Raw genomic sequence first — 15,425 nt, forward strand, 5'->3', positions numbered from 1 at the left:
CCAAGAGCCTCAGATTCTAGAAGGTCCCCCATAGACTAAACAGCAATTCGGCAGGTTTAAGGTGGCGAAGTGTCGAAGTCGAATACTTCGATTTTTGAGTAACCGAATGTTCAAAGGTTTTTCAATTCGAATCGAAGTTGAATTTGGCCTATAGAAATTCGAAGTTTTTTAATTCGAAAATTCACTTCGACCTTTGATAAATCTGCCCCCTAGTGTGATATCAAGTGATGCAATCTGCTGTTGCCTCTTCTGCAGTGTTGATCATGATAAAATTTAGAGCCACCAAGAAATAAACAATAATTGCTTGGTTTTGTAATATGAAAGATACAAGCATAATCTCCCTTATACATGTTTGGGAGAGAGTGCGATCTTTGTGGAGATAGTAGAGGTGAAAATAGTTTACCCAATTTAAAAACCACTAACAACTTTATTGCCTGTTTTTTTTTTTTTGGTCCAAAATACATTATATTTCTTAACATTACAGATTTGGTTTTTCCCAAAGGCACTAGCAAATGCTGGTTGTAGTGCCAAATTAATTGTCACATACTTGTCATTGGAAGAAAAGTCATTGGAAGAAAAGTTTACAGTTGACAAAGCTTTCTTTCACAAATAGGCATATAGTGATTAACTGCTTAACTGAGCTCAGCAAGACTCCAACTCAAATAAATACAATTTCATAGATGCTGCAACTCAAACGAGACCATTGCCATTTCCTTTGCAGTCTAATAAAGTAACAATGGAATGGAAAAGATTTCAGAAATTAAAAATATTTGTTGACCTATCTCATCTATCATGACTCTATTCACAGGAGAAGCATCCATATTTATAAATGTCCGTTGCAGTGGTGCCAGCTCACTCCATTTATCAAATTGTTGTCTTGTTTTAAAAACAAAAAAGTTTATTGTGTGTGATAAAGGGGTCTGTAGATATTGCAGACAATATAGACATTATAACAGAAATAATTATAGACATTATTCATCTTCAAGAAACTAGAAATGAAATAGTGTGTTCTTGGTCTAGGGTTTATCAGAAAATCAAGCCTGTTGTTCTGGCTCCTATCTTTCCTCTCTGTTATAGCGATAATGAGCAGAATCTGCTGGTGTGATAAAATGCACTGTATGTATTGACAGAAAACCACTAATTATTTTGCCATTAAGCTTTGTCTAAAGCCATTATCAAATAAATGCTAAAGGTTTATTTAAAAAGGCCATCTTCATATTAACGCTTAAGCTGGTCATACAGTGCACAATTCACTTGTGCGGTCGCAAAACAAAAAAAATCTTTCCCTGTTATGCCCACATTGAGGTGGCCAATATTGGGCTGATCGGATTGCTGGGCCCTTGGGACAAAAGGCTGATCACAACCACAGGCTTGCAGGTCATCAGGGCAAGGACTGCACCAACAAGCTGATGTGGTCCTCACTGCATTGGGATTTTTAAACCTGGCTGATCAATATCTGCACATTTTTCAGGCAAATATTGGTCAGGCAGGCCTGTCGGATGGCCCCACACCAGGGCCAATAAGCTCTTTAGGACTCAGACCTAATTTACCAAATTGGAGAGTGAAATTGCCACAGGGAGGTGTGAAGCGGGGGGGGGGGGGGTAGCAGAGTTCACAAGCGTTGTGGGCGGAAGGGTTTGACAAAAGAGCACAGCAATGCAATGCTCAATGGTGACAAGTGGAAGATCATCAAATTGCCGCTCTCTTTGTCGAAACTAGGGGTAGGCAGTTAGCTGAGGTATGTGCTATCCCCCCCCCGTTTGCATCCTCGAGGCACTTGCTTATTCTGCCCTAGTTCTGGCCCTGGTTGTCTGTGTGGTCCAGGCTCAACAGCAGTTCACATGCACACCTGCCATAATTGGTTAGGACCTAGCTGGAGGTTTACAGACATCTGCCTAGTATAAAATGTGTTCTATAATACAAAATAATGTGTGCATTTGTGTCTAATAACAAAATGTTATTTTTAGAAAATGAATATCCATATGGTGGAATACTGCTGGGGAAAATAGTTTACTTACAAGTTTTAATAATGCATATTGCTAGGATTCTATGATCTTTATACAGTAAATTGCACAAGTCAGTGAAAAGTTCAGAGGTGCCCTCTCACTGTTTCAGCTGCTATCTTTTATGGTGAAAATAATATGGCTGACCTTTGGCACACTTCATTGTAATTAAATGGAAATGCTTCACCAGCAGAGAAAATGCTAAAGCTGACATTAGCCTTTCATTTAACTTTTTCTAGACTGGTGTGACAAGAAAGTAGGTAGATAAGGCCAAATGAGTGTAAAATATATGCATGAACTTGTGTAATTTATATTTTAATTTATTATTTCAGAATTTGACAGATTTAAGATGACCATACACTGCCAGATCAAGGCACCATCGATCATATCCAGGCCCAATTTGGCCACTCATGTAAAAGGCAAAATTAGGCTGATTTGATTATAAATTGGAGGCTATTGTGGCCTGCCAATGTGGTCTCATGGAATGTTCAGATACAATGTAAAGTTCTAGATAGGCAGGAACCTGGAGTTAGGACTGCTGGAACGAATCTGATTCTTCTGTAAAGCCAGAGAGCCCATCTAGTTCCAGTTTTCACCTATACTCTTTTGTGGCCCCAGAATTTTCTACTGTGGTTCTAGCTGGGAACCTACCAACTTCAGATTTTAGAAAAGTGCAAGGTAGAGACAAGGATCAGGCAAAGTGAAGTCAAAAACAGGCATATGTTAGAACATGCAGAGGTCAGAACAGGCAGTGAGTTTTGGAATCAAGGGTCAGGCAGTAGTCAAAACAAAGAATAAATACAGGGAAAAGGCTTGTGAAGGATCTGAGACAACCAGAAGCCAGCTTGAGCAAAGAGGGAATGACAGAAGTGGTTTAAATAGGGAGTTTTTGCATCAAAACTGCAGGAGGAAATCAGCATTAGGGAGCAAAAATGGATGGTAAAATGACACCTACAGCTTCAGAATGCACTACTGTGCAAGCCATGGCGTCTCCACATGCGTCAAGATGCACGTGCAGCAATGCAATGATGTCAATGTGGATACACGCATGGCGCAAATGCCGGCCAGTGTGGACTAAGGAAGGAAAGCCTTACATACAATTTTTGGCCAGTTATCAGTTATGCAGGCCCATCAATAGGCCCCACATGTGGGCCAATAAACTTCTGACTTGGTCTGGAGAGACCTTTAGGGCTATGGCAGACATGTAAGCATTTTCAAGAAATTAGTTGTCCACAATAAATCTGCTCTACTGTGTTCGTCTAAACCCCTGAAAATGCTTTGTCGCTGAAGATAATTTGAATCACATGTGGGAAAACATACAAGTTGCTTTGGTTTTCTGAAGTAGTCCAAAGTTTTTCGCAAGGCAACTACATGCTACTTGAGAAAACTAAAGTGATGCGTCTGTTTTCCCTCAGATGATTTACACTATTGTCAGTGGACGCTGAAGAGCAGATTTATCATGGGCAACTAATCGCATGTCTGCCATCTGTCACGTATGGCAAACCCTAACCCCAGGGGAGTGACTGGATTCCTGTCTAGGCATGCTCTTCTGCCTATAACAGCCACCTTCAGCTTTGGGCCTGGCCCTCAGCTACTCGGTGCTGCCAGGACATACTGCACGAGAATCCAGTTCTCCCACATGGGCAGACAAGTCCACCAAACGTATACTCTGGTAAGGAGCTGTTAAGGAAGGAGCTGGACATAGTCAGACTGGCCGGGTCAAAACCAAATAGCAGGACCAGAATCGTGAGGCAAACTGAAGGTCAGTAATAAGCAGGGATCAGAACCAGGAAATCAGGGGACAGGACCTGCCCCACGCTCCTCCTCTGCTTCCTCCCCCAACCCGCCCACTTTTTTCCCGCCGTGGCTAGCCCCTTCCTTTGTTCTACCTGAGGGGCTAGCTGGGAAGGGTTGGGGGATGCTAAACACGGGCACATTATGGGGGAAGGGGGGCCTGGCCTAAATCCATTCCTACCTAGACTGTCCTCATTCCCCCTTAGCAGGAGTCAAAGGACCAGCAATCACAGGGAACAGAGCACCTAGGACCTATAATGGACAGTGATTCAGTGCAGAGCAGGGTCAGACTAATGAATAATACTGAGGACCTCTGGCCAGATTAACATCACCATGCCTACTTGCAAATACAGCGATACCAATAACAATGAACCAGGGCTGGGCCAAGGTATTTTGTCGCCCTAGGCAAGGGCTTCAATCAGTGCCCCCCCACCCGATCCTACATTACCATTTCCCACCTTACCATTCATTTTACCCCCTGTACCTGTAGCCATTATGTTGCCACATGTACCTGTGCCAGCACCAATCATATTACCCCCATTTGTACCTGTGCCAGCAGGAGCCAAAAATCCACCATATTGCCCACAAATATGTACCTGTGCCAGCAGCAGCCAAGAGGGAGGTGGGGGGTGCCCGCAGTACAAATCATAGGCAAGAGGGGGTTGGAATAGGCGGTTTATAAAATTGATAAACTATTAAAGGCCAAGCAAACTAGGGTTCAAAAACAAAAAAACAAAAGCCCCTTAAAAGTGCGCCCCGTCATGATTGCACCCTAGGCAGGCGCCTACTCTGCCTACCCCTAGTTCCGGCCCTGCAATGAACCAAGACCTTTGCTGTCTGCTCATATAAAGCAGAGGTAATACAGACAGCATTAAAAACACTAGGTCACTGGTTCAAGCCCAGGCAGGATGTTACACCATCACCCTTATAACCCACAACTTTGGGGCCTTTGGAAATTCATATCCCTACTGAGCAATCAAATGTTTTGTGCATTTGACCTTGCAATTAATCCCAATAATTTTCTACTTTGCCCATGTCTCCATTCCTTCTCATTAAGGCCAGCTGCAGAAATCGCAAAAAAGTAGTATATAATAATAGTAAATAATAGAACCACTGAGGGAGCGCCTAACAACTTGGAACCCCCAGTTCTATCCTGTTCTTGAATGTACCTGGAACATGGGCTTCAGCCAGCATGCTCATACTGTAATTAGTTACATTATATTATATTAGAAGATTTTACATTGCTAGCCCACCCAACAGCAAGAGGGTAAATAAGAAAATAATTTATAGCACATTCTTTAATTCTTTAACTTAGAACCTAGAAACAAAGAGCAGACCCAGGCCCTCACACTTTGTACTTGTCTCATGAAACTTTGCTGTGCTGTTAGAACAACTCCATGCACTGACCTTTCCACATAAACTACTCTGTATAAACAAAGACCTGGCATTGTCCTCTATCACTGTTGATTCGTCTTCTCCACCGTGTGATCCATAGATGACGTGGGCTTCTTTTCACTGTAAAGAGGAGAATCTCAAATTCCTATGAAAACACACAACTGGGAACATTTCTCCCACGCCAGGAAAACAAAAGAATGAAGAATCACTGCCAGATGCAATACAAATATTTTTGTATCTGACTTGAAAAAGGGATGGAGAGGCGCGTCCCAGGATAGATGGAAATTGCTCTGAAGTGATGGAGTAAATGTAGGTCTGTGAAAAGTCCACTGCATTCTGTAATATAAACTCTATGCCTTATGTTGACTTTACTATTAATGTAAAACTTTAAGAAACAAAGATTTACATTTTTAAAGCAACTGGGTTCAATGTATCTACTGTATCAAATACAATACTGTATGTAAAAAAGACTGCACACTGGAATAGGGACTTGACCTATTTCTCCTTTTCCAGTTAGCTAGATATGGTGAAATAAAGTCAATGGAGATCATTTATAAAATTCGTGCAATGCATATTTATTCGCAAATGGTTGTATTGCCTGTTTTGCAATTGCACTGCTATGCCGTCTTTCAAATTTTTTTTGCGTATTCATATAGCGCAACAATATTCACAAACGGCTCACAGATGAGGTGGATGTTCGCAGCTGTGCGAGGTCACCCCAAAATAGCATTGACAGTAATTTAAATTTGCGATTTGCAAAAACTGTTTTGCAAATATTTTCTCCACCATCAAAGTTCTGGTGTAACTCAGACGCACCTATGAACATTCGCAGTTTGAATTTTGGTTAGATACAGGGGCAGTTGGAAAGAACCCATGCATGGCAGATACGCTGCCAATTCAAGTTTAAAGGGGTGGTTCACCTGTAAGTTAACTTTTAGTATGCTATACAATGGCTAATTCTGAGCATTTTTTAAAAAAATTATTTGCCTTTTTCATCTGACACTTTCCAGCTTTCCAATGTTGGTTGGGTCACTGACCCTATCTAAACCCAAATGCTCTGTAAGGGTACAAATATATTATTATTGATACTCATTCATATGCCAGTCTCTTATTCAAATCAATGCATGGTTGATAGGGGGATTTGGACCCTAAAATTGCAAACTGGAGAGCTTCTGAATAAAAAGCTAAATAACTCAAAAAACACAAATAATAAAAAATGAAAACCAATTGCAAATTGTCTCAGAATATCTCTCCACATCATACTGTCTCTCTACATCAGTGATCCCCAACCACTAGCTTCCAAACCCTCGGATGTTGCTCCCAGTGGCCTCAAAGCAGGTCCTTATTTTTGAATTTCAGGCTTGGAGGCAAGTTGTGGTTGTATAAAAACCAGGTGCACTGTCAAACAGAGTTTCAATGTAGGTTGACAATCCACATAGGGACTACCAAATGGCCAATCACAGCACTTATCTTGCACCCCAAGAAAATGTTTTATGCTTGTGTTGCTCCCCAACTCCATTTACTTCTGAATGTTGCTCACAGGTTCAAAAGGTTGGGGATCCCTGCTCTACATCATACTAAAAGGTTCAGAATTGGCAGCTTAAATCTGCCCATGCATGGCCAGCTTAGAACCTATATAGGGAGACGAATAGCTTCTTTGGCCTACGTATCACTCCACACACAGTGACAGAAAGCCAGTGACAGGATAGAGCAGGGTTCCCCAACCTTTTTTTTTACCCATGAGCCACATTCAAATGTAAGAAGAGTTGGGAAGAAATGCATGCATAAAAAAGTTTGGGATGCCAAATAAGGGCTGCGTTTGGCTATTGGTAGCCCCTATGTGGACTGACAACCTACACGAGGCTCTATTTGGCAATACACCAGGTTTTTATGCAGCCAAACCTGCCTCCAAGCCTGGAATTTAAAAATAAGCACCTGCTTTGAGGTCACTGAGAGCAACATTGAAGGGGTTGGTGAGCAACATGTTGCTTGTGATCCACTAGTTGGGGATCCCTGGGATAGAGGGAAGTGAGCTTAACCTAGAGGTGTAAGTTATTCAGGCTAGTAAGCTGGACATGCCCAGTGATAGTGACCCTGTGGTGAACCCACAGTAAGGGGTACGTGGACAGCCGACCTTCCTGCTACTGCACACTAGGCATGACACACCCCTGCTGTATGCCACCCTGCACAAAGTATAAGAATTAAGCATTTGTTGCATTAGCACTAAGTAAAGTGTATATAAAGGTTCCCTCTATCCTGGTATTTTCTGTAATCTGCTCAGACGTCCATAATCGTGTGACCAGTTCCTCCTGTGATAGGCATGTGCCTATGTCACGGCCGGCACCCAATACCAGAACAGGTGCCAAGTACCCTGGTCTCGGCTCGGCTTCACCAGTAGTGTGACCACCGTTGGGCTTTGGGAGGAGCCCTCAGCTTACTTGGGTGCCACCTGGACTTAACGAGGGGTACAAGGCGAGATGTCCTGGCTAGCAGAGGGGCACGGCCGGATAGCAAGAGTCTTTGGGCAGAAGGTCAAGGACAAGGCGTCAGGTGGAAACGGAACAGACCGGATCAGGACAGGCAGATAACAGAATCGTCAGGCAGGCAAGGGGTCAAAACCAGATAATCAGACAGACTGGATAAGGCAGAAGGATGGTCAGACAGGCTGGGTCGAGGCAGGCGGATATCAGAATCGTCAAACAGGCAAGGGGTCAAACCGGGTGATCAAGCAAGGGGTTAAGCAGGAAGAGTTGTCGTAGGCAGGCAAGGGTCAGGATACAGAATGCAGAGTAGTCAGGAACAGGTTGGGTCAAACACGGATAATCAGTCAGGATAGCAAATTCAGAAACAGGTAGCAAAAGCTCAGGATATGATCCTATAACGGGCCCTGGCTACAGGTCTGAATGGGCCTTAAATAGGGAACAAATTGGCGACAAAACGTGCGCAATTTCGCGCCATTGCGCGCTGGAGCAATCACGCCAGCGCGCCTGCGCCTTCAAGAGGCGCGCAGGCGCGCCGCGCGCGCCCTAGTAATCCAAGATGGCGCCGGCAAGGGCAGGATAGGAGCGGCTGCCCACTAGACCACCAGGGTAAGTTTCTTACAGCCTATGGATTTGCATGGTGAAGGTTATGTTATAGCTCTGTGCAAGCCTGGGTTATGAGACAGAGGCATGCTAGGAAGAATATACCAAGCAGAAGACACGGCTCATGATATTTTTGAATAGACTTCATTTCACTTACCGCAGTTCTTTATTTAGAAAAATGACCCCTTTAAAAGTACATCTTTTCACTGGCCACTTTATGATCTTTTTATAGCAGATTTATTTCACATCTTTCTAAAATCTCTCTCAAAGCCTTCTCTACTCAGCTACATTTCTTTTTTTCTAAGCTCTTTACTTGACTAGTGCATCAAAGGATCAATTGGAAAACATTTCAGACAATCCTCTTTCAGGGTTTACAAATCTTGCTAAACAAAAGCAACCTGGCAGCCATGTTAATAAAGCTTTTGTAAAGTTCCTTGGAAAAAAATCCTCTGTTCACAAAGGCAGACAGGAAATGAAAACCAGAAAGGAGTATTATCTGAAATAAATAACTTGGCGTTATGACATGAAAAACGGGAGAGTAAATACTACAGTATATTTACAAATGTGCTATTTATTTAGGTGCAGGATGACTCATGGATAAAAAATCCAGGGGCACCATAAATAATCAGAAAGGAGTACAGTTGATGCTGGAGTAAATAAGATTTGTAAATTACCCACATTATCGACTATATTTTTGATATAATAAAGTATTTTTTAATGTAACAAAGTTACAAGTAAGTAAGGTTGAAAAGACATACGCCCTTCAAATTCAACCTTAAAGGAAAGCTTTACCCCAAATATGAATATTTAAGCAACAGATAGTTGCCAAACTAGTATATATATTTAAGTAAGTATTGCTGTTTTATATCTCTTGAACCACCATTTTGTGATGATCTGTGTACTGCCTCAGAGATCACCTGACCAGAAATACTACAGCTCTAACTGTAACAGGAAGAAGTGTGTAAGCAAAAGACAGAACTCTGTCTTTTAATTGGCTCATGTGACCTAACATGTATGGCTTGTTTGGTTTCTTTGTGTGCACCGTGAACCCTAAGATTCCAGGGGGTGGCCCTTATTTATTAAAATGGCAATTTTCTGAAGTTTCCCCAATGGCAAATACTACTAAAAAAGTCTATTATTATGAAAATTGTTTATTTACATGAAGCAGGGTTTTACACATGAGCTGTTTTATGCAATATCATTTTATAGAAATCTACATTGTTCAGGGGGTATAGTTTTCCTTTAAGTCTGTATATAACCTACCTAACTTGATCCAGATGAAGGCAAAAAAAAACATTAGAAGGCTCTCTAATTTCTTTCTGACTGCGAGATGGTCCCTGGATCAACTTGTACTATGAGCTATCTTCCATAACCCTGTATTCCCTCACCTGCTAATAAGTCATCCAACCCCTTCTTTAAGATATCTAATTATCATAAGACAAGTAGTGTAGGTAAGGGCTGATATTTCATTGCTGGTCTCATTAAACCTGAGGTGTTGTTGGTGCCTGAAACCAGTATGGGATACTATGGCTAAACAATGTAGTCTGAACTAAGAAATAATTATTCAAATAGAACAAATGGCAGCAGAAGACTGGCGATAAACAGTAACCAGGTCGCCCAGTTTGTCCATTTGCAATATCACCTAATGGTAATTTGGCAATTTAGTCTGGAAGTCAAAACACCATCCTGTCTGCTGCCAGGTCAACTATCTTTGCTTTATGCAATCAGCTTGCATCTCTTCAAACATTTAAATCATAGCCCAGAGCTCCTCTAGATAGCTGCCACCAAGTAACAGGGCAAAGCATGCACTTGTAAGCAACATTAAACCATACAAACAAACATGACAAAATACAAAGTGAAGAAAAATCTGTGCCAATAGCTCTTAAAAGAGAAGTAAAGCTTAACTAAAGAAGTAGGCTAGAAATGTTGTACATTATGGTTTGGGTTTCTGTACCAGCCCAAGGCAACCCCAGCCCTTCAGCAGGGAAGATTTGTCTCCAAAGATGCCCCAGTAGCTCCCCATCTGCTGACTCACTGCACATGCTTTGTACTGCTGTCACTTACTGAACTTAGGGACCCACTCACAATATACAGTACACATAGATGTTACAAGATAAGGCTGATTAGTAATTAATACAGATAATTACTACATGACAGAACAGAAACCATTGCAATTAGCATCAGAATTTAATAATCAGCCCTGTAGCATCAGTTTATATTACAGGCCAACCTCATTTTCTGCTTGATAATTTGCGACAACCCGATAGCTTCTCAACAGCTGCTCAGAGTCCACTGAGCATGAGTGTCGCAGACACTTTTCAAGATGGTGACCCCCAAGTTTGAAGTCCTGGATCATTGCTGCTATTGACAAGCTGAAACTTTAGGCTGGAGCAATAAGTACAGTATATAAAATATGGCATATTTGACCATATTCATTTTTAGGGTTTAGTTCTACTTTAAAGCAGAGGAACTGTGAGCGGTGGGGCTTTCAGATACAGTGAACTTTAGACTACAAATGAGTGTGCATATAAGTGTTATCAGGTTTATAACTGGCTTAGGAGTGTTAATTATAGACTACCAGGGTCACGGCCACCTGCCCCGGCACACTATTTCTACAGTACAGTCCATCATATAGAGGTTTATGAGGTAGAGTTTGAAATCCTTTATTTGTTCCCCTGTCCCATATGAATAAAGATGAAGAGAGCCACCTCTTGTTCCAACACTGAAGGTTTGGCTGAGTCACGCCTTTATGTACAGAGAAATAAATATGTAAGGTCGATCAAATTTCTTAATCTTGCATGTACAGGGAAATTTCCTTCCTTCTGATGTTGAAAAATCAAATTGCCAGAGTACATAATAGATGTAAAACTATAACCTATTCATTATAAAACCTACAGTAAACCAAATCTAAAATTAGGGGGTACCTCTATCTTTCTTGGTGAATATTCCTACCATCCTGGTCATGCGCTGAACAGAGAAGGGTGGATGAGGTTATAAATTCCAGACCTAAATATAGCCATGCATATAGACCATTATCAAGCACATTAATCACAAAGCATTATAGGAGCATTAAGGGTGACAAGATTTTGCGTCCTAGTGCTTCCCTACAGAGCACTTGCTCCCAGCGCTTGCTGTTCATTACACTGAAATCTGGATCAAGAATCTGTCTCTCAGAGCAAAGAGCAGCATCAAGAGGCCCAATCGGAAAAAATGGGTCCCAATGCAGACTGCATATTGGGGAGCACTGCGGCTCTATTCTCCAAAATGGAGCAGAGGGGCATGTGGCTATTTGCACAATGTACCACACAGTGTATATGGCTTAAAGTAACAGGTTAACCTCTCTATTAGTAACTATGCAGTCCTCTTATCATGATATAGTGCAATGGCAGCATGCTGTGTGATGCAACTCTTGATTTATTCCCAACTCTGAGTCATGTGTTGTCATTAAGGGCAGCTGTACATAATGGGACCTACACGTCAGCATTTGTAAGAAAAAATAAAAAAGACATGCTTGTTGTAGCCCTCTACCTATTGATGAACTACAATTCTGTGTCAATACAAGACATTATGTTAATTGTTACTGACTTGCAACTATCGCACACTGGACAAAGTTCAAGTGACTCCTCATTACAAGAAGTGGGAAAGTCTGGGTGCCAGCACAGAGATGTTCTTGGAACGGGATGAAAACGGAAGTAGCTTTTACTTCTGAAATGCTACAATCCATCCTTTCATAACGTCTCTGAGCAGTGAAGGTTTGTTGAGACACTGATAATGTGCTCATTTTCATACATAGGGATTATTCTTGCATAATCAATGAGTCCTTCTTCTAGAAGTTCCCCCTTTAACTGTACTAGTGTTTTGTTTGCCGGAGATACCCTTAATAGAAACAAAGACAGGGGAAAATTAAATATGAACTGCTGTTATGTGCTGCCATGTGCTTGTTTACAATACATTGCAAGTCTATAAGCCTGTAGAACTGAAGACCTGTGGGCTAATTAAACTAAGAATTTGCAATCTAACTACTGATAGCACCAGGGTAGCAACATGCACCCACTTTGCATGTATTTACACTGCAGCATTTTCTGTATATAGCGTATATGCTTTTTAAGATGGGGTCAGTGACCCCCATTTGAAAGCTGGAAAGAGTAAGAAGAAAAAGGTAGCTAATTCAAAAACTATAAACAAAATATATAGTGATGGGCGAATGTGTCCCGTTTCACCGAACAATTTTCAAAATGGCGAAAAAATTTGTTAAAATTTGTGAAACGCATTGAAGTCAATGGCCGTCCGAATTATTTTGATGAGCGACAATTTTTATGTGCGCGCCGATTTTGACCAATTTTTTTTTGTTGCGGCGAATATCTTGCCAGCAAATTTTTACAAAAACATTCATGGGCGACGAATAAATTCGGCCATCACTAAAAATTAATACTGAAAAATCGCTTAGAGCCTATAACATATTAAAATTCAACTTAAAGCTGAACCACCTTTAACCCTTCCTGTGCTTAATGAAGTGCTCCTGTTTGCCACGTACCTAAACCCTATATGTAGCCAGGGGACCCTGGTGGTCTTTAACAATCCCTGATTCCCTGCCAGTAAGCAACATACATGTATATACAGTACATGATAAAGCCCATGTTGCTATTTTACAAAGGCAGATTTCATGTGGCAGCCCCACCTGTCTGGAACAAGGACCCATAAAGAACAGATGGCACTCTTATCAACATGTCATAATTGTGTTTGAACAGATTTGTGGGCAGTGCAGATCCAGAATACATAGATGATCTGTTAGGTGACATAGATCATTATGATTTCCAATTACACAGGCAATTCACTTTAAAATGAATCTTTAGTATTACGTAGGCAGTTATATTCTGAGAAAATTTGCTTTCCATGGTGAAGTAAAAGGGCTCGACTAGTCACCCTGGCAGATTAATGAAGACCAATGGACAGAAAATGTTTAATGGACTGTAAAATACGTGAGAAAGTAAAGTGACTTCTTCCCAGCAGCAAAGTACATCTCTGAGTGATTGCTATGGGTTACTGCACTGGTACATATTTACCAATTAAATGAGCCCTGTTGTGATCAATTTCACTTTGTGTTAACATTGTTGCAAAGCATTTGGAAATGTTTTCAAGAACTGATAAGTTTAGCCCCTAAATATTCTTAGAATTTCATAATTTGAGAACTCAGTTTTGGCTTTCTGCAGATTTAGAGAATCAAATATGTTTTATTGAAATAGATGAATTAGAAAAAAAACCCTTTTGACCAACAGATTTTAGGAAGCACTTGGGGGTAGATCACATCAAAGTTAGCTTAATCCTATTTATTGAAACTTTTAATTTGTTACTTTTTACTGTTTTTAAATAATTGAATTTCTTTTTCTGCTTCTTTTCAAATAGGGTCACCAAACTGGCATCCAAAAAAACTTTGGTTCTGTAAAGCTACAAATGTATTGTTATTGTTACTTTGTATTACTTCAAGCCCTTTCCTATTCATCTTTCAGTCTCTAATTTCATCCACTTTCTGGTTCTTAGGGTACTTTGGACCCTAGCAACCAGATAGCAGCTAAAATTCCAAACTGGAGAGCTGCTGGATTAAAGCTATATAATTTTAAAAAATGAAGACCAATTTAAAATTTTATCACACTATGGGGCCCATTTACTTAGTTCGAGTGAAGGAATAGAATAGAAAAAATTTCGAATTTCGAATGTTTTTTTTGGCTACTTCAACCATCGAATTTGCTACTTCGACCTTCGACTACGACTTTGAATCGAACGATTCAAACTAAAAATCGTTCGACTTTTCGACCATTTGATAGTCAAAGTACTGTCTATTTAAAAAAAACTTCGACCCCCTACTTCGCCACCTAAAACGTACCGAGGTGCCATGTTAGCCTATGGGGAAGGTCCCCATAGGCTTTCTATCAATTTTTAGGTCAAAGAAAAATCATTCGATCGATGGATTAAAATCCTTCGAATCAAACGATTCGAAGGATTTTTCGTTCGATCGAACTATTTACGCTAAATCCTTCGACTTCAATATTCAAAGGATTTACATTCGGCAGTAGAATATCGAGGGTTAATTAACCCTCGATATTCAACCCTATGTAAATCTGCCCCTATGACTTTCTGCATCATGCTGGTATTTAGTGATGGGAGAATAAATTCGGCAGACAGGAATTTGAGGTGAATTTTCTCATTTCGGCTGCATCAAAAAAATTTGGCCGCTCCACAAAATTTCACTTGCACAAAAAAACTGTTGTGCGTCAAAATCATTCAGACACCCATCGACTTTTAATGCATTTGGACAAAACAGACCTACGTCAAATTGTCAGGCGTCAAAATTGTTGAGGGAATCAAAATTTGCATTGCCATTTCACAATTTTCGGCGAAACGAGACTAATTCACCCATCACTTCTGGTATGTAATTTAAATGTGAACAGGCACTAAAAGAGGCTGCTCTTTTACACTGCTTCACATTGCAGGTACAATTTGTGCCCCTTCGGAATTTTTTGCCCAGGTTTGGCTGTGAAAAAACTAATGTGTTTTACACATTCTTGCGCTTTTACTCATTTTTGCCAAAGCGAAACAGGACAGATTTGCCCATCTCTAAATGATACCTGTCTGAGTGAAGCAGGGCAATTATTTTCTTACATGCCATTTTATTTTATCACATGAATTATTACTGTTAAACTATTTAGATGACTGTTAGATCACTGACCCCCACAACAACACAATAGTTTTTATGTCTGACTTCAGAGCAAACAGGGCAGGGCAGAGTACAACAGTGTTATTGTAAGTAGACTTCGGTCTGTTTCTGATAAACTTCCTCAACAAGTTCTAACAGTCATATGATAATGTACTTATTGTAACAATGGAAAGTGTTACATACAAAGCTGGCACTGAATACAGGAAATCAACATAAAAAAACAGATAACGGAGCATAACATAACAGAATAAAAGCTTGCAACAAATAAGCAACAGCCAGACAACAAAAAATCCAGCCAATGGAATAAGCAAAGTACAAAGTAATTCTACTTCATAGAAATGTTTTAAAATGCGTTTAAAAATGAACATTAAACCAATATATTCAACCCTGCATTGTTATTCTTAAGATATTAATGCATTTAGAAGGTAAGTACAGAGG

This window comes from Xenopus laevis, chromosome 7L (assembly GCF_017654675.1).
Source record: "Xenopus laevis strain J_2021 chromosome 7L, Xenopus_laevis_v10.1, whole genome shotgun sequence".
Classification (NCBI taxonomy): domain Eukaryota; kingdom Metazoa; phylum Chordata; class Amphibia; order Anura; family Pipidae; genus Xenopus; species Xenopus laevis.